A 10,936-nucleotide genomic window follows, 5' to 3' on the forward strand; every position below is an offset into this window, starting at 1 on the left:
TTTGTATATTTGTTTTTTAATTTGTGATCTGATATGAAAATAAAGTAGGGTGAAAAATCAAAATACCCACTATTTGGGGGTTTAGTATCCAACATATTGTTTGGCGGGAGTGGCCGTCCAAAATAACCACTAAACACGCATTATGTACATGCGCACTAATTTTTTTAAAAAATAACAAAAGATGTGCAGTGCACGAATGCGTATTCACTTTTAACTTTTAGTGAATACGCATTCTTGTAATGCATATTTGGTTGATTTTTTTAAAAAAATACGCATGTAAATGATGCGTATTTTATTTTATTTTAAAAAAATTAAGTACGCATGTCCTAAATGCGTATTCAATAAATATTTTGACCTAATTTACCGTCAGAAATAATTTGGACAGTTAAAATTGAAAACTAATATATTTTGGACATTTTTTCAATAAAGTACACGGAACTCTAGTAAGGAATGGAAACTATCAATAATTGAGACCAGGACTTCGAGAAAGCTTAAGCGACTAAGGGGTGACGCTCAAATTAAAATTTGAATTTAAGTAGGGGTTTTGATGGTGGATTACTGTGTTAATTTATCTTATTAGCAATTGTCAAATTTACGTAGAGGTCATAACAGTAAATTTGATAAAGAAAACAACTTAAATTTACTAAAAGATTGTACTCAGATTATTTATTAGCCATCTCCAATAGTTATGATCCAAAAATTCAAATTTGGATCACCAACTGATCCAAATTTCTGAACAACTCCAATAGTGTGATCCAAATTTCTGATTCAAATTAGTTTTTACATATAATAATATATAAATATCATATTAAACGATTTTATCTTAAATTTATCATTTAATCATTTAATCATTATTAACAATTTATATAACTTTTCATAAATTGATTAAATCAAAAAAACATAAAAATATTAAAATTGTGCACTTAATTCACGAAAAACACATTTATTGCAATAATTAATATACAAAATATCTTTGATACACACTAATTTTCCGAATTAGTATATTTTTCCCACAAATGCTCAATTAATGCATCTCTAAGTGCAATACGTGTATCTTTATTTTTTATTTTTAAATTTTAATGAAATTATGTTTTCTCATTATTTTAAGTTTTATTTTGAAGATAAATTTTATTAACTATTAATTATATTCTGTTATTAATTATATAATTAAATAATCAAAAATCAATTCAAAATCTCATAAACTACAAATAACAAAATTATTATTTTATATTAAATTAAATGATCCAAATTTGGATCAGAGTGATCCAAATTATTTTATATTAAATCAAGTGATCCAAAATAATTACGTATTATTTTGTAGGTATTATGTTATTGAAGTATTTAAAATTTCAATATATAAAATTTTAAAAAGTCTTTTCTTCTTTTACAACCTATATGGCGGGTGAAGGGCCTGTAGGAAAGTGAGAGTTATGAATATCAGTTGTATGTGGATGATTTGCTATTGTTTTTTTAATTTTTTCTTGATTTAATAAATATTTTATTATATTTTATTTTAAATTAATAAAATTTATTTTGAAAGTGTTTGATTTCTTAATAAGAAAGAAGTTGAGTGCGCTTATATATCAAGTTGGATTATAATTTATAGAATTTATAGTTATATTAGATACATGATTTATTTTAATTAATTAATATTTGTTTTTTTGAAAAATGTTAACATATTTTTTAGGAAGGTGTTAACCAACCGACCAAACGAAACCATGTTCCGCTTATAATAATATAGGATAAATAAATATCATATTAAATAATTTCATCTTAAATTTATTATTTAATCATTATTAACAATTTATTAAACATTTCATGAATTAGTTAAATCAAAAAAATTAATACACATAAAAATATTAAAATTGTGCACTTAATCCACGAAAAACATATTAATTGCAATAATTAACATACAAAATATTATTGATACACACTAATTTTCCGAATTAGTATATTTTTCCCACAAGTGCTCAGTTAATGCATCTCTAAGTGCAATATGTGCCTCTTTATTTTTATTTTTCTAAAGCGGTCTAGGAATTCTTGGAATCGAGTATTTTCATCGATCGGAATAGTCTCAACTTCTGGATCCGGCACTTTTGACTCTTCAATGCATTTCTATTTAAATTTTAATGAAATTCTGTTTTCTCATTTGTTTTGGTTTAAAAATAAGTTTTGTTAACTATTAATTATACTAGCATAAATCCCGTGCGATGCACGGGTTTTCATTGATATTTTAAATTTTTATCTATCAAGTTATATTATATTTTTAAAATAGTTATATAAATATATAATGATTATAAATTTATAATAAAAATAATAGAATAACACGTGGTCGTAATTTAGTAGAATAAATAGACTATTTCTAGTAGTTTAGCAGATATGTAACAATATTATTTATATTTTTTAATAATAGGATAAGTTGTATTCGTAGTTTAGTAGGATAAGTATACTATATTTAGTAGTAGTTTAATAATTTAGTAGTTTATTAGATATATAACACTATTTATCTATTTTTGTAATAATTAAAATTAGGGAATTATCGTTGAACTAAACCGTTGAACCAAATTATCTCTATTCCGGCTATTATAATATAGTATAGATTTTGTTATTAATTATATAATTAAAAAATTAAAAATTAATTTAAAATCTCATAAATTACAAATAACAAAACTAATATTTTATATTAAAACAAGTGATCCAAATTTCATTGAGTGAATAGTAGTGTTTACTGATCTATTTGGATCTGGATTTATTGGAGGAAAATTTGGAATAATATGTCTCAAATTTGGATGTTTGGACCATTATTAGATTTGTTCTTATTTTTGTTGGACCCAAAATCAACGGTATCCAGATTCCAAATCGATAAGGTTATAATAGTCTTGCGGTCTTTCTAATGTGTATTCAAGTACACACAATAAGCACTAACTCCCATAAGTTTGGTTTATATTTATTGGTGGAGTTGTTGTAAGTGCAGGGGTCATCAACGTTTATAATTAGAGACCAATCAAAATGTACCAAATTTATGGTAGTTAGGATTTATTGTGTAAAGAAGGGCACATATTAGAAAACCAGATAGTCTCGACAGTACATGTTTCTCGATGACAATAACAGCCAAGTTGTTTCAATACCTAACCATATTGTTGCGCCATGTATAATGCTAGGAGTATATAATTGTTGACCATTCACACAGAGCCGGATAATTTATAAACAAGAATTTTGAAACTTTCAAAAACCCAATTATTTTTCAAATTATTTATGTGTAAATATATGTTTAGTAAAATAAAAATATTGTGCAGTACTTTCACGCATATAGGCATAGATTAAAATTTATCATTTATAAATATTCGAGTATTTTATAAAAAAATTATATCTAATTAATAGGTAAAAGAAAGTCTGACATTATACATTTTGGTTGTGAATGACCTTGTATTGCACGTTTTCATGAATATCTAACAAAATGGTAGCCTAATGTATGATTTAGTGCATGTTTGGGAAGTTGGTAAGCGTTTAACAATACTTTGTGGATAATTTAGGAGAATAATTATTTCATCATAAATGGTGAAAATCAAAAAGTGGGATTCACGGTACATTCCCATCTCATTTATGTCACAAATCTCTTCAGTTATATATATCATCATGTTACCATATTAATTTTTATAATTTCCTATTTATATTTTGAGGTATATATAAAAAGTTTCAAATATATATTTAATTTTTTTAAAATGATGATTAGTTATCTTTTAATTTAATTTTAGCCAATTTTAATCATATAAATTTATTTTAATCACAGACCATTATTCCGACCAAACTAAATCAATCGAATTATATTTAATTCTATCTTTTTATTCCGTATCAATAATATAATTTTATTTTTGTCAAGATAAATAACGTATATTATAAAATTTTATCCCGAGATTATTATGTTATTCTTGTTTTTTAATTTTTTCTTCTTTATTTTATCTACACATATTTTAAATTATTAATTCATATAATCTTTAGTTTACTCCCTCCGTCCCAAATTATATATCTTGTTTGACTTTTTGCGGTCAAATTGACCCAATTTTTGAAATTACACCTAGGGGGGTGAATAGTTGATTATGGCTAAGTAGGATTACTTTTAAATTTTACCCGAAAATGGCTTACTGAGATTTTACCAACAGAACTATAATCTGACAATGATAGTAAGCTGATATGACTAAATGCAATGCAGAAAATAATGTGCATGAAAATAAATAGAACACACAAGAATTTTAGCCAGGTTCGACCCCTAAGCCCCTATGGTCTACGTCCTGGTCCCTTACCAACTTGGTAAGAGAATATATTATTGATCAATGAAGGTTACAACTACAAGATATAACAATATATCTCCCTTTATCCCAGCTGCTGATAATGGCTTGCTGAAACCCTGTTTAAGAACCTGCTCTCTAAGTACTATACTACCCCGTAGTACAAACTCCTCTAGCAAGTACCACTAAACCCTTGTTTCCCTAACCAACTTATCCAGCAACTAACAAATACAATTTGAACAATACAAATCAATGATAAAGTTTACAACTCAAACTATAAACTCTCTCTAAGATAAAACACGTGGATATATTTAGAGCTTGAGAGTATTTTGAAATCAATAAAGATCAGGAGTTGTATGTGTTCTTGCTTGCAAAATCGTCTCTATCATAAAAACTGCAAGAAACCAATATATATATAACAATACATTAACATTTGAAAACAGCCTCAACAAATTACAACGGCTAGAATCCAATTCTACCGTGTAAGATCGTTGGGATGGTTTTCCAACGTTCATGTGTACGTTAGATTGAAGAGAAACACAGAAGTCCAACGTTCAGAAAATATCTCTTCAATTTACTAAAGGATAAAACGTTTTAATCAGAAGATAGAAGAAAGAGTTTGAAAGAGAAACAAACTCCTATTCTTTAGGAAATCAATTTGAATAAGTAAAAACGTTTTATAAATGAGCTCTCTATATATCATGCACGTTTATTATATTAGAGAAGTCCTTACAACTGATATATATGAAGATCCTATAAAATCTCCATGAAATTCGACTTCCTTGTTGAATCTGGACTGTGCATCTTGGCTTGCTGTTATTCTGACACTGTTGATCATAGCTTGCTGAAATAGATTACTGTCTTATGATAGCTTGCTGTCATGATACTTAAACAACACTGATATCAAGCTGTTATATCCTGCAAACATTCTCAAATAACAACATAATGGCTTGCTGTGTTGTGATCATCAAAACTAAGGAGTTACAAATTTGACCGAAGATTACACATAATACATTACCAAAAATATTTATAAAAATTATATTATTAGAAAGTCTGTTCAATCTACTTCAATATGTATTTTTAAGTTTTTCAAAATAATAAAATAATGAGTTTATATATATGGTCAAAGTTGAGTCAATTTGACCATAAAAAATCAAACAGACATAAATTGGGACAAAGAGAGTATATTTTAATTTAATTAAGAAAATATAATTTATAAGTTTTAATTTAGCAGACACATTATCAATTTATAAATAATTTATTCATAAAATTATTAAAGCACCCAAATTACTTAAAATTATGATTTTTATATTATTTATATGACAATATTCAACTTTAAATTATAAGTTAAGTTTTGTAACAAAGTTCCCTTTATTTTGTAACAAACTCCAAAACGGGTCCTTGGTACAACGAGGAATGAGAGGAGGGGTGAGGGGAGGGTACTGAATTAAAATGTGAAATTATGGCAGTTGGAACATTGAGCTTATGGGAATTAATTTGCTCCAAGTTACTTGGAGTTAGATGAAACTAGCTCATTCAAATATATTTTTATTATTTTTTTAATTTATATTTATATTATTATTTATAATTTTTTATAATATTAATTTTATTTTTTTATAATTTTTTGTAATTTTGTGCAATAAATCTACAAAATATTGAGAAATATGTCGATGGAAAATTGAATTATTACAGCTAAATTTAGTAAAATAACTCATATTTCCTTTAGAGTATACCAAAATTGATCCTAAAATAATTCGGATAATTATTATTTATGGGCACATATTAATTCATGAGCCCATCATTTTATAAAATTTATTATCAATCAAAATACTTGATATCTATTTTGGAAACTTTTTCATTTCTCTTTTATTATCATATATATTTGAATAGTAATGAAATAATGTAATCCTTTTTATATTTATGATTTGTTAAATTTGTAATCATATTTTATTCAGAATTGTATCGTAATTAATGTTTGAATAAAAGTAGAATGATGTAATAATAATAAAAATTCGTCTAGCTAGTGAAAACAGAGATTTAATCTACTCGTTGATAAACATACTTTTATAATCAAACGTACATGATTCTTTTGAAAATATAGTGATCAAAATTTTGGATAAAAACTCTTTCGCTTATTATTTTTTAGTGATTTAAAATATTATTTTGTTATATAAATTTCAATAATTTGGCTTATATTTTTTATCTTTTTATTTTAGTTATAATATATTTGAATCATAATTGGAAGGAGAAATATTAGAGAAGGATATACAAAAAAGAAGGAAAATTATTTTTTTATTGATAAAATTGATATAAATTATGCATAATGGTGTTTAATAAATTCGACTTGAAAAAGTTATACACATGAGATAAGGTATTATTAAAATATTGCTAACAATTTTTTTTGTCAAATACCTTAAATTTAAATTTAGGACATAAAAGAATTTGTTAGATTTTCTCTAACTTTTAACAAATTCTATTGTAGCAACATATATTACTATTTTATTTGACGCTTAATGAGAAATGTAATTTCAACCAAGATATAATTGTAATTGAACTAAGTTTATTAAGCTGCGTTTTGTAGCGACATTCTAAAATAATATTTCATTTTTTATTTCTTATTTGATCTTTACCATTCTAAAATTATGAATAATAATTAAATATAATAAATCAAAAAGTTTAGAAAACTGTTCTCTCTCTAAATATGTTTATTCCAATAAGTCGCTCTCTCATTATGCACAAATCTAATATCATAAAATTATATTATTTATTAATAAAATATAGTAAATCAAGAATTTTAAAAAATCATTTTTTATGTTTACTCCAATGAGTTATCTCTCATTATTCATATATATAATATTACAAAATTATGATATTTATTAATCAATAATTAATTTAATATTTTTTATATTTAATAATATAAAAATTTGAAAAAATTATAAAAGTAGATTAAAAATTTGAAACGATATGATACAAAAGAGTCAATCCTATTTTCACCATCAGGGGGACCATGGACCATGGTTACCATTTTCACGTTTTATTCTTGGGTAATGGTTGACCTTGGACTAACACAAAGAGTCAGTATCAGTCGTCCTTCCATGCTTAATTTTCAACATTTATTTTATATTGAAAAGACTACTGTTCCTACGCTTTTACGTCTTTCATATCACATCTCACCTCAATGTGCATTTTGTCAAATGAATATATTTTCAACATTTTCTTTTTTATTCTCTTTAAGAATAAGTTAAAAGAATAATTATAGTGTAACAACCACAATTCCACACTATTAATTCTAAATCAAAACTAATAATAAATATAATTATTAAATTATTAAACCGAAATTCTATTACAAAGGTGATTATTACAAAAGCGCAACTAACGGAAGCCCAAAAATCAATCAACTCCAAATCTAAGTCCTAGAACTTGAATGCTATCCAACTTGAACTCTTAGACGAAACCTGAAATTGTAATTAATGAGCTATACAGCTCAGCAAGAAAACAATCGATCCAACTAGTAGGCCAAGTAACGTGAACACATATAACAAAATACGATAATCTATACGATACGATATACGAAACAAACACTTTCGGTACACTTTCATATTCTTATTCGATACACATAGCACATAAACAACAATAATTCAAAATCCATAATCCATGCCACGACCACTACAACCCGGTGATAACGGTCCTAAATTTTCTGAAAACTGTCACTACAATCCGGTGACTACGGTCCTAAGTTCTTATTCGATATTTTCACAAACCATGACACAAATTAAAGATCTCAAATTATCGTCCAGACACCACATATATACAACAATACGTATACTTGTAACACATAATACATTCAAAAATATCATCACTTAGCCCATGTTTTGATAATCAAATATACACATCACACAAGTTTGAAAACACTAGTAAGATCGATCGAAAACTTACTTCCAACTCTGACCAGATTTGAATTTAGCCTTTTTGACCCTCTAAACGACGTTTTCTTGAAAAACATAAACCACGAAAGTTGTAGAGAACGAAAAGAGCTTTCCGAAAAGTCCAGGATCACTGAATTCCGACTTACGATGAATTTTCTACGAATTTTACAAGATTGCTGATTTTTATGGCTAAAAGCCCTACGAATTTTAATAATTGAAACGAGGAAGACGAATATGGTGTATTTATAACATTACAAAACCCTATTTCTTAACCTACAAGTTATCCATATTAGAATTTGATATAAATTTTAGGCCCGTTATTCTAATTCAATTTTAAATTCTAATCTTAATCAAATTTTAATACTTTTTTATTCTATTATTCAATTATTAATCTAATTCTAAAAATTACGGAATATTACATATAATAAATCTAATATACATGAAAAGTCTAATGAAACTATTTGGTGGTCTACAAGTGCTGTCTGTAACTGAAAGTCATTTATCTTAAAAGTTATATTTTCTAAGAAAATTGCAATTATTAAGAAATAGAAAATATATTGTTTATGTGACATATATATGTATACTTATTCATGATAGAAAGTGTAAAGTTATCAAAGAGGAGGTAGGTAAATAATTTAATGAGTATTCAATTTTTCAAGCAGGGGATACCCAGAATACCCCATTTTCCAGTTGTAGCTACCCAAAATACCCAGATGCGCGTGGACTGTCCAAAATACCGACATATTACGCATTATAACAGTATGTATACAACCTTCATTTTTTTTTTGTAAAGAATACGCATGTGTGATATGCGAATTCAGTTTTTGAAAAACAAGGAATACGCATGTCAGACACGCGTATTCACTAAAAATAAAAAACTGAATACACATGTCAGATAAATGGTATTTTGGGCACTAATTTGGGCACTCCGTCTCGCCAAATGGTATTTTGGGCATTAAGCCGTCAAATGATATTTTGGGCACTAAGCTCACAAATGGTGGTTATTTTGGTTTTTCACCCTTTACGGGTTACGTTGACAAATTTGAAAACGTTTTTAGGTTTTACAATCCAACCTAATTAAAGTGATTTTAAATATTTCAACCAAACTCGTAAACTAAAATATCATAACCCAACCCTACCCGTAGTACATAGGTTTGAGTCAGGTTGGGTTGGTTTTCAATATTATATATCATCACTAATTTTAATTTTTAAATAAAATAAAATACGTATAACTTATAATTATACAATACTATTATTTAAATTTGATTAACATTGAAATTTTAGTGAAGTGTATAATGTCGTAAATCATATGCACATAAACAAAATGTAATAATAAATAAAATATATTATATTGTATAATGAACAATTGTATACAATATCTAGATTATATTTAAATATTAAACAAGGCTTAAAGTTAAATTGGGTTGAGTTGATTTGATCGAAAAAATCTTGAATACGTACACAACCTATTTAACGTGGTTTGAAATTTTTTTAATTCAATCAAGTATCGAGTATTTTTTTAATCGATTTAATGGGTCAAAAAGGGAGTGGGGAGGTTGGTTTGATCAGTTTGACCAACCCTTAAGGAAGTTTAATTTCCCTTTTATGAGCAATACTACGTGTCCCGAAATGAAACCCAAATTTATTTTTAAATAATACATAGCGTCTTTTTATTGATGGGGCTCATATGTATGCCCCTCTTTTTATTGATGTGGCTCATATGTATGCCCGAGGGGTCAATTTCATTTAAGAGATATTGACCAATAATATAATGCATGATGATGTGTAAAAATATAATAACTGCAAGTGTATAGTGGTTAATTGTAGCAAATACAGGTTGATCCACAAAGATTAACGAATCTTCAAAACCCTAATATTTAAATCAGACGAACTAGACAATAATATTGGAGAGCAGTTTTAATTAACCTAATTAGCAAATATAACAAATAATATGGAAAACCTAGGAATTCTAATCTGTTAATCAATTACAATTAATATCAACCCGCCCTAAAATTAATTCTCTTTTCTTCACAAATACATATTAATTAACGAGACAAACATATACTGTGAAACGTGTTATATAACAATAAACTATCAAAACTTCAAGGAGTAAGCATAGACTATGAAAAATATATCTGGTAATAATAATATATCAAAATCACCTTTTCAATTAAACAATTAAGCACCAAGAAAAATTATGAGAATCAATAAATAGAAACAAGGAGATATAAAAAATAATTAAATTAACTTCATCTTTATCTTGGGCAAGAGATTTAGCTACGCATAATTTTATTAGATTAAGTAAAATAAACAATATATAATATATTAATACATGCACCTAAGTAATAATAATATTATAGAAAAGAAACTTGCACTTGAATGTTAAACAGATGGTAGAAATTAAGTTTAATCTTAATAAACTAAATCTTGTAATCTAACTTAAATATGTGAATGTAATACACGAATGTAATACACGAAATCATGCAACTGAACTAGACACCGAAGTTGATAATCGAGACATAAGTGAGACAATAAACAAGTAGAGAGCGAAAACAAAGTAGACGCGCATGATAAAGAACGATCAACTTGAACAAAATTAAAGCCGAGAAATACGAGAAATTAACACTAACTTGTATAAATAAAATATTAAAGATTCGAAACAAGCAAGCTACAAATTATAGGTGTCTCAAATACAAGAAAGGAGCCCGATATTTATAGGGAAAA

Source organism: Apium graveolens, chromosome 8 (assembly GCF_009905375.1).
Source record: "Apium graveolens cultivar Ventura chromosome 8, ASM990537v1, whole genome shotgun sequence".
Taxonomy (NCBI): domain Eukaryota; kingdom Viridiplantae; phylum Streptophyta; class Magnoliopsida; order Apiales; family Apiaceae; genus Apium; species Apium graveolens.